General features: G+C 39.6%; 1 pseudogene; it reads left to right on the top strand.

Moving 5' to 3' along the window:
• Nucleotides 1–2,226: 2,226 nt before the first annotated feature.
• On the top strand, nt 2,227–2,999 carry LOC108396699 (zinc finger CCHC-type and RNA-binding motif-containing protein 1 pseudogene; annotated as a pseudogene).
• The last annotated feature ends 12,789 nt before the right edge of the window (nt 3,000–15,788 follow it).

Below are 15,788 nucleotides of genomic sequence, written 5' to 3' on the forward strand. Positions count from 1 at the left end.
GCCTCAAATCCATTATGGGGAAGGTAAGTCACCTTTGTGAGTCAAAGATTCTCATAAATTATTTTCATTATAGACTAGTGGTCTGTGAAGATTCAAGTCTTTTGAAGAGTTGGATGCATTGTTTTCTGTGTACTATGGGAAATTATAAGTTGTTTTAAAGTTTCTATCATTTAGAGGAAATCAATTCAGATTCTATCACAAGTACCATTTAAGTCTTCTTCTGACCAGATGTTTTGTGGGCATCAATGCAAAACAGCAAGTATTATGAATGAGAAATATTTCATGCTCTGTTTTTTTTTCAAGTTTGAGAGGAGGTCAAATAATATCCATTTATAACAATTATGATCAAGTACCCTTTTTGCCATTTCCTATTTGACATAGCCCAGTCACTGTGATGAATGCCTTATACTCTTTAATCTAGCACTCCTCTGATTCCGTGAGGAAAATGAGAAAAGCAAGACAAGGAGAGGTCAGTAATTTACCCACATTAACACAACTGCTAGTGAAGAAATCAGAATTAAACCCAGACCTGTTTGATCTAAACCTGCATTTTTTTATCCCTCCTCCATTAAGTGGGTGTACTAGCTTTCCGAAAGTCACATGCATGGTGTGTTAGCCAAGATGGTTTATTCCAAGTGACAGAACCCAGCTTAAAATAACCTACTAAAAGAAAAAAATGTGTTGAAAAGTTACAAGGATGATCCACAGAATTTTGAAAAGTGCTGAAGAAACTATAGTTGTTTCAGAGGTCAGGGATTGGGACCAGGATCTGGAATAAAATCACACCCATTCCTTTTTTCATTTCCTCGATTATGGTAGATCCAGAAATTGTACACATACTATTTTATATATTTGCAAAAATAATCTGGATAGGCTGCCATTATTTCTTTTGACAACTGTGATAACTAAGACATAATAAATGAATTGAGTTGTCCAAGATGGATGGCTGATTGGTGGCAGAGGCAGGATTAGAGCCCAGCCCTCCAGACACTTATACCATGCTCTGCTAATCTACTTGTGTTCTATCAAGCCCAATTGTATCAGTATTCCTATAAGTAGTAAAGCCTTTTTTATTTTACATATATAGGCAGGTTAATGGAGATATTAATATGTGTTAAAGTGAAAATAAATTTAATATTTGAGATTCTCCTATACCTCAGATATTCTTATAATAGGGACCATATGGAACACTGGGACAATACATTGGCAATCAATCTACATCTTATTTAAGGCGTCTGGCACTATATTGTAGTATTAAATGAAAGATTACATTTACTTTTATGTATTTCATTAATTCCCTGTAAAAATTTTCATTAAACTGCTTTTTTAACAGCTATTTTGGAATGTAACATTTGGTTCATAGCTGATACAAAATGGGAGAAAGCTTCTTCTGATAAAAATTACTCAGTATTCTTTTTTAACCTTATGTAGAAATGCTAATGATATAAAGGTGAAGCTATTGACTGACTCTGATACTTAGAACATTTTTAATCTTTTGCTATGTGATTTCAAATGGACAGGTTTCCAAATTAGATGCCTTACCCACAAGATGGTGTCCTAACATTAGCAACTGATAGGTTGAGTTTATAAACAGAATTGACTTTACTTAGCAAAAAGGTTTTTCAGGTTGAAAATGCCAAGTGCCCATGCATAAAAATAATTACTCCTCGGTCTGTAGTTTTGTGCAAAATATACTTGGGAAAATGTATTGTTCACCTCTATTTGATTAACTCTCTTTGTCATAGATGTGTATTTATTTATGTTTAAGCTACACCAGAGTACTTAGTTCATTAACTTCTAATTTAGCTAAAACACAGAGGAAAACTGTTTTCCTTGCCAATCACCAATTCTCATATGGCACAATAGTTGAATTCTGTGTGATGTACCTTTTGTTGTATATCATCAGAAATACACTTAAGAATTTAAAAAAGTTTTTATTCTATTTTTTTTAGAATTTTCATAATGGTTTGCTTTTGAAATTGGGGATGGTAACTTTCATCTGACTTCATTAAAAATCTGAATATGGGGAGCGCGCACCGCCGGCCCGCCCCGCGGCCTGGCTGCGCCGCTGACGGGGAAGCGGGGCGGCTGCCGGCGCCTCCTGGTGCCCAGCGCCTCCGGGCCTCGGGATGCCCAAGCCGCCGTGGGGCACGAGGCGTAGCCCGGGTTGAGCCTCCCCGGAGCCGACGGCTCGCCCCGCGCCCTCGGGCCGCTCCACCTGCAGAAATGAGTGGTGGACTGGCCCCAAGTAGAAGCGCAGCGTATGTATCCAACTTGCCCTTTTCCCTGACCAACAATGACTTACACCGGGTATTTTCCAAGTACGGCAAAGTTGTAAAGGTGACTATAATGAAAGATAAAAATACCAGGAAGAGTAAAGGGGTTGCATTTATTTTATTTTTGGATAAAGACTGTGCAAAACTGCACCAAGGCAATAAACAACCAACAGCTGCTCGGCAGAGGGATCCGCGCGAGCATCGCCGTGGACACCAAAGAGCCGCCGAGGTCACCGGCCCGCAGCTACTTCCATAAAGCCAAGTGCTAGGACTGCGGGGAAGGTGGTCACTAAAGTTATGCCTGTCCTAAAAATATGCTTGAAGAACGTGAGCCTCCAAAGAAGAAAGAGAAAAAGAAAAAGAAGAAAATTCCTGAACCAGAAGAAGAAATTGGAGAAGTAGAAGAAAGTAAAGAAGAAGGGGAAGATCCTGCTCTTGACAGCCTGTCAGGCCATAGCTTTCCAGCAAGCCAGATATAAGAACAAAAAAAACGGAAACCCAGTCCAGGGGGTCCCTCAACATCAGATGATTCAGGACGTCCGAGGGTAAAGAAAAGCACATATTTCAGTGATGAGGAAGAACTGAGTGAATAAAATTTTATTTATTATGTAAATATCATTAAACATTTTTTTAAATCTTGGAATATCAAGTTCAGTTGGGATTAAAGGTTACTCTTAGAACTTGAGCATAAGAACACTTAGTACCAAGGAGTTTTTCACTAAAAAATAGTTCATGGGGAATTGAAAAAAATTTTAAAGCATCATGTTTCTATCTTGCTTTAGCAGAGTAGTAAAAAAATCAAGATTTCCCAATAACCATTAATATTGAAAACAGTTCATTTGACTATAAAAGAGAACTTAATACCATCATAATAATGCTATTGTTATCCTAGGAAAAAATGTGTTAAAGAGACTTGCTCGAGAAGTTCATTGTAAAAGTTTATTCATGTCTGATTGTTTACACTAGGACTTTTGAAATACATTTTATCTTTAAAACTAAAACTTCAGAAAGGCTGAAAAGTTGAATAATTTACTGCTTATTAAATGTTAAAATTTTCAAGAGAATTTTTTTTAATATAAAAAAATCTGAATAGGGTAAATTATATGTTGTTTTCTGAGTTGAACTCTATTGTTTTCTGCTTTCAAAAATGAACATCTATATTTCCAGGACCCTGAGAAATCTCTGGTTTTAATAATTCTTACTGCTTATCACTGACTTTTGAACACATGCAGAGACTTTGTAATATCCAATCCTGAGGGAAAAGAGATTGGATGCATTCTATTGCTTTTAAAAGATTGAATAAAAAAGAGAAATTGTTTTAGATAAAATTAAAGTACACTGATAATAACCTCTAACTCCATTCTAACACTAGCTTCAGAGAAAGCTGTATTTGCCCTACAATTGAAAGTAATGCTTTTGCTTATAAAAAGAATTGTGTTACATTTTTATGTTATCTCTACTTCCATCAGGCCATGAGTTGGTAAAAAGAGTGTTTGGGGGACCTTTCTATATTTCATCCTGGAAAAGAAATTGCACATAAAGTCATTTGCTTATGTCAGAGGGCAAGAAAGAAACTTATAAAAGAAAAAAATTTATAAAAAATGCAAGTTATTCTCTGCATTAATGGTACAAATGTGACTTTTTTACAGAATTTTGGAAATAAATCCGACATTATATATATTATAATAAAAAATATACATACTATTGAAACTATTGTCACCTTTAGAAACCTATTCTACAGAAATAGAAGTCCTGATTCATAAGGTTATCTGAACAATAATGTTTACTTCAGCATTGTTCATGGAAGACAAAATAAAAACAAAACAGTACTGTAATAAGGTGAATGCCCAGCAAAAGATGAATGGTTGAAAATATTTTGTCTACATCAGAGCATATTTTTTAGCTGCTAAAAAAATGAACCAAAGCTATACAAATTGCCTAGAGGAAATGACATTATATATTGTTAAACGGGAAAATTAGGGAATTTGTAATATGCCTTTAAAACAAAAATCTTATATATTTACATGTGTACATGTATATGCCCATATATATTTGTACATGAATAAATGTACAAAGCATGGAAGAATTCATAGTAGTTTATTTCATGGGATCCTTCTCCAGGGCTCTCAATCTCAGGCTCCTCAGAGAACAGACCCTGAGGTAGAGACTGGCACGCAGGAAGCTTGAGTGAGGGGGAACGCTCCTACGGTCAACCTCAGAATGAAGGGAAGGAAGGCAGGTTAGGCTGGGCAGGGCTGGGCTTAGCGGCTCAGGGGATCCCATGGGGCCTCTGGACCTGCGATGTTCTCCCACCCCCCTACCCCCCAGCCATTCCAATTTGGAGCTAGGGGGCCTTTTTGCTGTCTCCTGTCTGTCTGCCTCCTCCCAGCCCCTAACATTGCCTAGTCCTTGGATGCGGACGCCCCCAGCAGGTGGCTGATGCCCTCACTGCAGCTTTCTTTAGCAGAGGGTCATCTTTAGAAGGGGGAATTCACCTGTGAGCCATCAGCTGTCACCACCCCCAGCAGCTGAAGGAATAAGCACTTTCATCCTGAAAGGAGTAAGAAAATCTAGTTGGTACATCATAACATCCTCTAAAGAGTGGGTTGAGGGATAATGTGGTCGAAACAGGAGGAGAGAGGAAGAGGTAGCTATAACAGAAAAGAGAAAAACAATTTTAATAAAAACATTTAAGCAAGTGGTAATTGTGCATCAGTACTGTAAGTGCTATGGGAGTAGGAACGCTATGAAAAATTCATAATGTTTTACCCGGAAAAAAACTCGCAAAACATTTCTTGACCCAACTTTCAGGGTCATCCTTATTTTTCAATGTACTGCATTTTCTTTGACAACACAGAAGGGAAAAAAATGCTCAGGAAAGAAGGATTGAGAAGTAAGCTTAAAGATTTCATTTTTAGAAGGAGTAAATGGCTGATGGAGGAAGTTACATGATTCTGTATGTTTGTTGCAGTATTTTTGTAATAGTAACTGTGGTTATTAAGATGCTACATTTGGAGAAAAAATTGCCTTGGGTAAATAGATAAGCATGTTGATAATACAATGCACTTTAGCGTATTATAGTAAGGCTCTGAACTACTTTAGCCAGAAGATACGTACAGCTTTGTGGCTTGATGCATTTATTGAATAGCTATCACATGCTGAGAAGTTTATTAGGCCCTGAGGACTACAAACTAAATACTTGGTGACTCAGAGCCTTGTAGGATAGACAGACAAATAAGCAGGCAATCATGAAGCGATAAAAGCTATGGTATAGACAGATAGGGTATTGTGGGATTTCAAATTATTATGGGATCACAGACCAGAAGGTTGCATGTTGAACATGTCAAAGCTTCCAGGAAGAGGACACTTCTGAATTGTGGGGTGGTTATCAGGGCAGGTGAACCATAGGAAGAAGACGAGAGTGTACTAAGGGCACACTCAGGGAGCTGTAAGTAGACACTGTGTTGCAGTAGAGACTGTGAGCTGTGTGGATTGGGATGAAGGCAAGAGTATCAGGAGATCATGTTGTAGAAAGAAGCAGGGTCAAGATCATAGGGTAGTGACAGGAAACATCTGGCACAGTCAATAAGATAATTTGAAGATAGTATATAAAGCAGCTATTGACAAGGATGTGGTGCTGGACATTTCCACCCCAGACCCAAAGCAGTAGGGATTAGCGGGTGTTATTAGAATCTAGAGGCAGAGGGGTGAAGTAGAGGCACCTGCCTTCCTCACAGGAGATGTGGCGTCTATAGAGGGAGGCCACAAACCTGCAAGGACATTGAAGGGTGGGAGCTGGGAGAACAAATGGTTTGATGGGACACAGAGCAGACAAGCCCACTGGTATGCCCTTGTAGATTAGAATAGAGACAAGCAGGAGTGGTTCTGGAGGGGCAAACAGAAGAGCTCTTCCCTGGGTGAGTGGTTGCAGAATGGAAGATTCAACAGGAAGCAAGTAGATGAGGAAGGGAAGGAAGCAATTTCCAAATGGGGCAGCATGGCAATATTCTGTGGCAGGAGGGGGCATGCAGGCTCTAGAGGCGAAAAGGATGCCGGTGCAGCTAGGGTGGGACATGATGTTATGGCGGTGGCATGAGGCAGAGCGTACAGGGCCATTTTTGCCCAACTAAATAATTTTGTCTTAATCCCAAAGTCATGCTGGACCATAGCAGAGTATGATCATGGTAACATGTTAGATATTGGTTTTGTAGAAATCACTCTCCTATTGGAGAGCAGACCAGGGCAGATGGGATGTGGAAAGACAACTTACAAGATGACGACAGTGTTCTGGGGAAGTGATCGTGGTGGCTTGAACCAGGGTACTAGTGGTGAAGATGCAGAGGGCAGACACAGTGAAGACACACTTAGGTAAAAATCCACAGACCCTGATGACAGTTTGGACATAGAGGTTGAGGGAAAGGGAATTGTGCAGCATGATTGTTAGATTTCCCCCTAGATCGGAGGATTCCTTTTACCTTGCCTGATAATGGTGACTCTTTGTATTCCCACTAACTCTTCTTTAGTCTCCATATATTGTAATGATCATTTCTTTACTCATGCTTGACCAGTTTCCCTGTATTACATAATGAACTCACCTCCTTTTCTCCCATACTAGATCATTACGTTTCACAGATTTCCACCTGGTTCACTCATACCGCACCTCACTCCTGACTCCCCTCCCTTGCACGCAGTCCCTGTGAGATTAGTAATGGATGCAGGTAGCATGCCGCCAGGTAGAAGCTTGGTGTCATTAAAATTCCTTCAGGTTTGTGACTTTGAAATTACCCAGATATAGTTCCCTATCTTGCTCTAGCTACCTTCTTCATAAATACCTTCCTGGTTATCAAAGACACTTAAGTCTTTTGCCCTTTCAAGATTACTAATGTGCAGTGTCTAGGTATTTCAAAAAGCTGAATCATCAGAAATTACATAATTCATCCTTAAACTAAGTTATTCCTCAAGCACATTTTCTATTTATTTATGAAGGAAATAATTGAAACAAATCTATCAAACATTTGCCTGTTTCAACAATGGATTAAGCTCTCCTGAACTCATGTCAATAAAGGGGAAAATAAAGGACCCCCAATTATTTTGTGTGGATTCTGTTCAGTTAGAGGAAAACCATTTTTGCCATATGGCTATATGAATCCAGTAATGTATATATGTCTCATAAAGGACAATAGATTAACAACCAAGAAATGAAACTCAGGTACTGCTGACATTTGTGACATTTTCAGTGCCAATTAATATAATGTATCTAATAATTAAAAGTGTGACATCATTATATTCCATTAATAAGTATAATTGGATCTAATCATTTAGTCTTCAAAATTAAGCATAAAGTGCACATTCACTTGGGGAAAATGAGCATGGTGTATTTAATGCCTCAGATGAGGAACTCTGCATAGATTTGGTCTTGAATCCTTCCCTAGGAAGGCAAAATGATACAGTGAAAACCCCCAGAACATGAAATTGAAACCTCAGAGTTCAAGTCTAGCTTAACCACTGTCTAATTGTGCAACATAAGGGTCTCAGTTTCTGCATCTGTGGAAACACCTTAATTATAGGGTTGTTGTGAGAAATAAGTTAATGTAGAAAAAGGAACTTTATAAATTGTCCAGTACAATGCTAATATTATATTACTTAGTACTGTTATTGAACTTTAAATAGGCACACTGGCCCTAATTCTAGTTTTTTTACATTCATAGTAGCTTGGTTCCTATGTTACTACCTATAATAATTCAAAGACACTTATTTAAATGGAAGAATGCCTGACAAATATCAGAAAAAAAGTCTCTATAATGATATTCTTAACAGAGAAATCAGTTTTCTATTTAATCAAATGTACAAATAATTCTTGTTTTGCATGGCTGTGCAAAGCCATAAAAATCACCTTGCAAGTTGAAACCATGCAAAGAGATCTAAATAATCATTGCAGAAAACTTTGAATGTTGTGACTTTTAATATTTTGTTTTGTGAAAACATTAAAACTTTTTACTGTCAGTTATAAATGTAAAGGGAGATGAAAAATAGTAAAACCCATGTTTATTTAGTACACTGTTATTTAGAACATTAGAAACATTGTGAATCAAAGTGTTTTATTTCTTTGAAGAAATTTCCTAAGTGTAGTTTGATCAGTGTTTGCCTTTTTAAAAGATAATATATATAACATAACAGTATAGGAAGCCAGCCTCTCTTTTTATTTCTTGGTGAATTTGTCATACCCCTTTCAGTTAGTTTTAATTCTAAATTTTTATCTTTTGCACTTTCAATGCTGTAAAATATCTCCAAGAGTTCTGTTGTCACTTCACCATGGTATCTTCATCATTTTTATCAAAACTGCTCATTTATATCCATAAGTTCCAATAGCACCCATTTCATTTCCTGCAGTATTGCTTTCACTTCTTTGTTACTCTTTCAGCTTTTGACCAATTCTCCCTTGGAATTGCCCAGAATTACAAAATGGGACCTGTGGTTTTTTTTGCTGAGAAGTAAGGTGGCAACACCACTATATGCTTTGTTGTCTGAAGGTAAACTGAACAACTGATGCACAGTGAACAATTGCCAAGGGACTTTGAAAGAAACCATGTAGTTGGTAGCTGATCGTGATGTGCATATGCTATTTATACAGTGATTCGTGGACCAAAGAGCTTACAGCAATAGTTTGGTCTTTTCACAATTCTTTCACAGTAAATATGCCATGGTAACTGAAATTTTACCCACGTTGTTGAGGGACTGGTGCTATTTAAACTGTAGGAACTGAAATTCATGCATATTGGAACAATATGAAGTGAGAATTGCCTGTGTATTTAATCAATGGCTAAGGAGAGAGCAAAACAAATAGTTTTGGGAGGTGCTTTAGGCTAGAGAAAAGGGAGAGAAACATGAATCCTCCTCCAACTTTGTGTTTGGGTTACTTCTTAGCCTAATGAAGAGAAATGCAGCATATCAGCACTGCTTAGAAGCAAGTAAAATTAATAGCAGCTCTTTCTGATTTGCTGTATTTCAATTTTAGGATTTTTTAAAAGGTGGTCATTTCAAATGGTTCAAGAGATATGAAAGGTGAAACAGTGAAAAAAAAATCGTGCTAGTACCCATTTCTCAGCCACCAGGTTCTTTTCATCGAGGGCAACTGCCATTATCCTTCCAGAGATATTCTTTGCATATAGAAGCAACCTATTCACAAACACAGTCACACAATTGTCTCCCACTTTAATGGTATAAATACCATTTCTAGACAGCTAATATTTATTGAGTGTTTGCTAGTACCAGACAATGTGCTGAACTTTATATGTTTTGTCTCATTTAATCCCCCAATAACCCCTGTTAATATGGCAGAGGAAAATCAGTCTCTAAGTATTTTATTTCTTTTCTCCAAATCACACTGTTGGCACATGGAAGAGCAGCTATTCTTACCTAAGTATTCTGAATTCATAAGTCCAGGCTCTTAATGACCAGACTACACTGTCTAGGATCTGCGTACAGATCAGGCAATGGCATTTTATTCATCTGACAATCCTTTTATGGTACTGGAAATTCTTTTTGCTAGTTCAGCCTATGAAAATACGGTGCTCAGGGGTTTTGAAAGAGACTAAGGTATATCCAAAAACATTAGACATCTCCATGTCTCTCAGGAGGTTGTTCGACCACCATCTGTGCTGGGAAACAGACCAGATTACTTGGACGGAGCCCAACCCCGAGAGCACGTCTCTGGTTTGTTCTCCGGGACTGCCAGGCAGTCCTCCCCTAGAATTCTGACACTTAGCAAGCATGTGCCTGTGTGTGCATTTGCACACACACACACACACATTTGTTCATTTATTAATTCAAAAACAAATATACCTATTAAGTATCTCAATCTTTCACAATAGAAGTAGGAAGCTTAGAAAAACTGGCAGTATATACCAGAGCCTGGTCACCTTTCTGATTTCATAAAGTGAATGCTGCCTGACAGTTTGTGCTTCAGTGTGTTGTAAGCAGAGATCCTAGCTTTATCAGTTCTGCTTAGCAATTGTGTGTTTTCTAGTTTCGTGCTTCCCAAATGCATCTCTTGGTACACTTACGGAGGGGAGCCGGCGAGGAGGGTCTCAGGAGAGAGCCTGTGTAGAACCTGTATTGCTCCCTTTTCTCCACCACACATACCTCATACCTCTCACTTCGTTACTGTGGAAGTGCTCAGTGTTTTCTCTAATGCCTGTGAGTGGGGAGAGGAAAGCTTGAAGGTGAAGCTCAAATTTTTAAAAAATCAAGCGAACTTTCTTGGCTTCGGGAAATGTGGGTCAAAGTTTCAGTAAGAAATTTACACACACACACACACACACACACACACACACACACACACGCTCACTCTCTGTCTGGGAGTATCTTGGCATGCAGATGAAGCGGTTCTCCAAGGCAGCTTTACCCTTCTAAATGAACTGCACAAAACCGGTTAGCAATTGAGTGTGAAGGATGATGATTTTCAAGAGCTGCCAGTATTACAAGAAATATGCTCTGTATTTTCCTCCAAGTCTGAAAGCCTTGGATATTGTCATTACTGGGAGTTTGTGTTCAAGAATAATACAACCAACCATAATATTTAGGGGCTTGGAGTCACTGCTTTCTGTATAGTAGGTTTTTAGAAATCTAACCTCCACTTGGCTCGATTCCAGGCTTATGTTTTCTGATTTGTGAAAGCTCCAGTCTTTGCTTTAAATGTTAAACAAAGAGTAAAGATTATATCCCATCTGTACAATAGTATATTTACTATTTTTGTAACAATATCAGATAAATGAAGTTAACTGGTACACTGCTGTAGAGAGGTAGCCATATCTGCACAGATGACCTCACTCGCTGCTTTACTGAGAAGTCTGAGCTCAACCAACGCAAGTGCCCCCAATTCTCCTCTTACGGTCTAAGGGACGTCTCACCTCGTTCATGCATTCTGGTTTGGGAGGAAAGACACTTCCAGGCCAGGCCTGGGCTCGGTGTCTTGCGCTCCATTCTCCCCAGAACCTCATTCCACCACTCACTTCCCAAGTCTTTCCTTCAGCTTCTTGCCTCAGTCTGCAACACTCACAACCCTGCTGTACCCCCCTGCTCCTTCAATCACTTCAAAAAGAAAACCTTTTCAGAAGAGAATTCTGTATTCTCTGCCTCATTTACCTTAACCCTACGAATATGGCCTTCTACCTCCATCGCGTCAAAAGCCACCCTTCTGAAATTGCCCAGGACTACTGATCACCAACTCTGATGGTCTTTTGAACCTTATCTCCACTGGACTCGGCAGCCTTGATGGAGACTGTCCTCCCACAGCTTCGAGGATGGGTGTCATTTTCTGGGTCTTGGTATTTTTATGATCCTTTTCTGTATCCTGTAAGGGTTATGTATATAATCTCCCCTAAATATTGAGTTTCTCCAATTTTCCAAGCTTCACCATTGGGACCTCTCCTCTGTCTTTTCTCTTCTCTCCATTGCTGATGCAGCTTTTCCACAGCTTTACTTATCCTCCCCATAAGGATAACTTACAGATTCACTTCTCTGATATTAACTTATTGAAAAATGCTGACCAGGGACTTCTCTAACTGGCATCCGGATACCTTCATTGGCTCACTCACTCATTGACTTACCTTCATTGAGAACCTATGAAAAGACAAGGAATGTTCTAGAGCCCTGGGGACCATAGTGAACTGTAGGGACAAAGAGCTCACACTCTGGTGAGAGAAGGAAGCACAAGAAAATCAACAATATGTCAGGTGGTGGTGAGTAAAATGAGAAAAATCAAATGAGACGATAGAGTGATGGGAAAACGGGCCACTGATTTGGACTGAATCTCAGAAAAGCGTCTATAAAATGGCACTTGCGCAGAAATCTAAGGGCAGGGAGAAGAGAACAGCCCTCACATCTGGGGCAAAGTGTTCCCAACAGAGGGAACAGGCCCTGAAGGACAAGGAGGCAAAGGTGAGTGGAGCACAGTGAGCAAGAAGTTGTTCTCTGCCTTTCTCTGAGGTCTGAGGATAGAGATAGCTGATATGGAGAGAGAGAGAGAGAGGGAGAGGTACTTCTTTGACCATATATATATATGGAAATATGTATACACATATACACACACAGTTTACAATCTTACCACCTCTCACACTCTTATGCACACACACACACGCCCCTCTCTGTATGGTACACAGAAGTAAAGGCTCCAGTCACACAGGGCCTTGTGGGAATGGTGAGGGCTTGGACTCTGACTCCCACTGAGAGAGGCCATTGAAGAGCGTGAGCCGAGAAGTCACAATGTCTGATTTACACTGAGAAATGAATATTTGGCTGCTTTGTGGAGAAATGATTGTATGTGCTCAAGGGCGGCAGAAGTGAGACTGATCAAGGATGCAATGTAAAATGTAATAAGGCAGGAAAGAAGATGGAAACTTGTACCCAAGTGACAATGATGACAGTTAGAAGTGGTAACATTCAAGATGTGTTTTGAAGAATTTGCTGAAGCGCTGGTGTGAAATATGAGAGAGAGAGAGAGAGAGAGAGAGAGGGCGCTTGGTCAAGAAAGACAGGGCCTTAGAAGCTGATAGAATATAGTGTCCACTTATGAAGCAGAAGACTTTGGGTTGAACAGTCTGTGGAGGGTGGTGGAATCAGGAGTATGGTTTTGACATGTTAAATATGACATGCCTATTGCACATCTGAGGAGAGATAGCAATGCAGTATTCAGATATCTAAGTCTGGAGTTCAGAGGCAAGGTTAAGCAAAGTGTGTAAGCATGTTATTTGTCAATAGATGTATATTTAAATAAAGTCACAGGGCTGGATCAGATCTTTGGAGACATAGACAAATAAGAGGAGAGGTCCACGACTGAGACTGAGGTCTGAGTACTGGGACACTGTAATGTGTAAAGTTCTGGAAGATGAGGGGACATGAGAAAGGGAGATAGAGATAAACAATAGTACATGAGTGTTTCAAGAGGGAGATGACAAGTCCTGCCAGCTGGCTGAGAAAGAGGAAGGCTGAAAAATGACCATTCCAGGTGATTTTTCCTCATGGAAGTCACCAATGACCTTGAAAGAAAAACATAAAGGGTGGTATGGTGGTGAACAGTGAACACAGCCTTACTTGGGAGGCACCCAAGGAAACAGAAGAACTGGAGATGGAGCAGAAATAACTTTTTCCCGAAGCCGTGCTGTAAAAGAGAGCAGAGTAGAGGGTGGTAGCTTAGTGTTTGCCGGAGGGAAAGTAAGTCCAAAGGTGACACTTTTTTTTTTAAAGATGAGGATAAAAAGTGCCATTTTTGCTTCTCATGAGAATCAACCAATAGGAAGGGCAAAATTGATGATGCCAGTGAAAGGACAAGTGTGTGATGTCCTTGTGTCCCTGAGTATGTCAGAGGCTTGGGACTCAGGACACAGAGGAGGTCGGTTCTCCAAAACAACATAGATGCTTCAACCACTGTAGTAGAACAAAAAGCTTTGTACATGAATACAGATGTAAGTATGTGAACACCTCAATGATGAGAAAGTGGGAAGTTCCCTGTAATTACTTCTAAATTCTCAGATAAATAGGATTATCAGCTGACAATGGGAAGGAGGAAGAGACAGGGAGATCAGAGATGAGGATGTATAAGATAATTATCCAGGATAATGGCAATTGAATGTTGTAGCTGTAACTAGAATAAGAAATATCCCTATCCAGGATGTAAATACATGCACACACACATGCAAAACAAGAATTCTAGAGACCATCTTCTTGCTTCACTTATTTTCATTTCAATTCCATTTTATTAATAGAAGGTGGATAGTGGCTCAATACATAATTTCATGACAGGCTAACGTTTGCAATCTACAGTCTGAAAAACACTCATTTAGAAGAACTGAAGAAGAAATTTTCTAAAGAAATGTGATAGGATTCCTGTGCAGCCTGATAAACCAACTAAGGGTAGCATGAAAAGTGAGATCGATTAGCATAAACAAAAGCAAATCGTTACCCACCCCCCCATCCCAATCACTCCTCCTGTTGAGATCCCTGTTCTCAACCCCTTATTCTCCAGTAACACAGGCTGACATCTGCCCATTTTCTTCCTATACCCCATTTCTGTAACTCTCTCAATTGTTTGCAAAATCTGCCTCTAAACTCTAAACAGGATATATTTATTTCTATTTCCACTGGTTTCACCATATTTCAGGCCCTTATTGCTTTCTCTCCTGTGTTTTTACTTTCCTCATGATGACAATACTGTTAAGAGCTATCCATGATAAGAAATTTCTGTTAAAAAATAATGAAAGAAAATAAATATCAAACATAATCTCATTAAGAGATTGTCTAGCCTCATTTGTTGGTATATGTACTTCCATTTTATAAGCATATCTATCAGAATTTTCCCTGCAATTATATATATATACAATCATATAGTATAACACTGTTTTATAATACATTTGTTGTTAATATTGAGAATTTCTGCCCACTTTGTTACCTGCCTGACAATATCATGCTTAATAGCGGCAGAGCTTTCCATCTATGGCATTTCAACCTAAACCATTTTGCCGAGTTCGTGCCTCACACACATGGACATGTGCCTCACAGATCTAGGACTGTGAGGGTGACAGTTCGGCAAGGACCCCAGCTGCTGTGCCCTAAAATCAGTTCATTTTAGTTTGTTGCAAGGCTCCACTTCCTGCCGGCCGGTCCCATCCTGTCAATAACTGAGCACCGGATATGTTCCTACACAGGCCCATTTCTTGGAGATTTAGGAAGCTTCCAAGGATGGTTTTGGCCAGAGGTCACCCTGGTGGCTTTACAGGACTTTCCTTGGAACTCTGCACAACTTTCCTTTCTTCCTTCCCTCAGAATCAGACTTGGAGTCTGAAGGCTCTCCTGCTTCTCCCAGAATCTTTGCCATTTTTTCTCAAGGGCATTTTTCTAATAAATTTCTTATACACTTAATCCCACCATGGCATCTGTTCCTCAGAGGACTCACACTAGCACAGACATTTCGGTTGTTCTCAGATTTTTATCCTTTACAACTGGACTTCTGATTGCTTGGCTCAGCACAGTACTCTTCTGGGAGCCCTTCAGAGCACTGCCATTGCTCGCCAAATGAAGCCCAAACCCATCCTTCTCACCTCCGCACTTGGGCTACGACCTATCTTTCTAACTACCACCCAGTGCTCTTAGTCTAGCCTAAGACCTGCTCACCAAATATTCCTCTACTGATTGGAATTACTGTTATTGTGGCTCCTGCCCCTCAACTACCCAATAAAACATCTGCCCAGCCAATGCCTCATTCATTCTGGAATCCTTCCTGACTTTTTCACCGAATATTCTTTCCCTCCATTTTAAAAGCCACAGAAGGGGTTTTCTGCTGTGTTCACTCCTTTTGGTGTGTTAAAAGTGAGGCTGTGGTGCCGAGAGGCCATGTGTGTATCTGTAATCAGACAAACTTGGATAGTTACATTATCATCACTTACACACATACACACACACATTGAGATCAGATATGTTTAGGATACACTGACCCAAACAAAAACAATCTAAGCCTTT

Source organism: Manis javanica, chromosome 14, assembly GCF_040802235.1.
Source record: "Manis javanica isolate MJ-LG chromosome 14, MJ_LKY, whole genome shotgun sequence".
Taxonomy (NCBI): domain Eukaryota; kingdom Metazoa; phylum Chordata; class Mammalia; order Pholidota; family Manidae; genus Manis; species Manis javanica.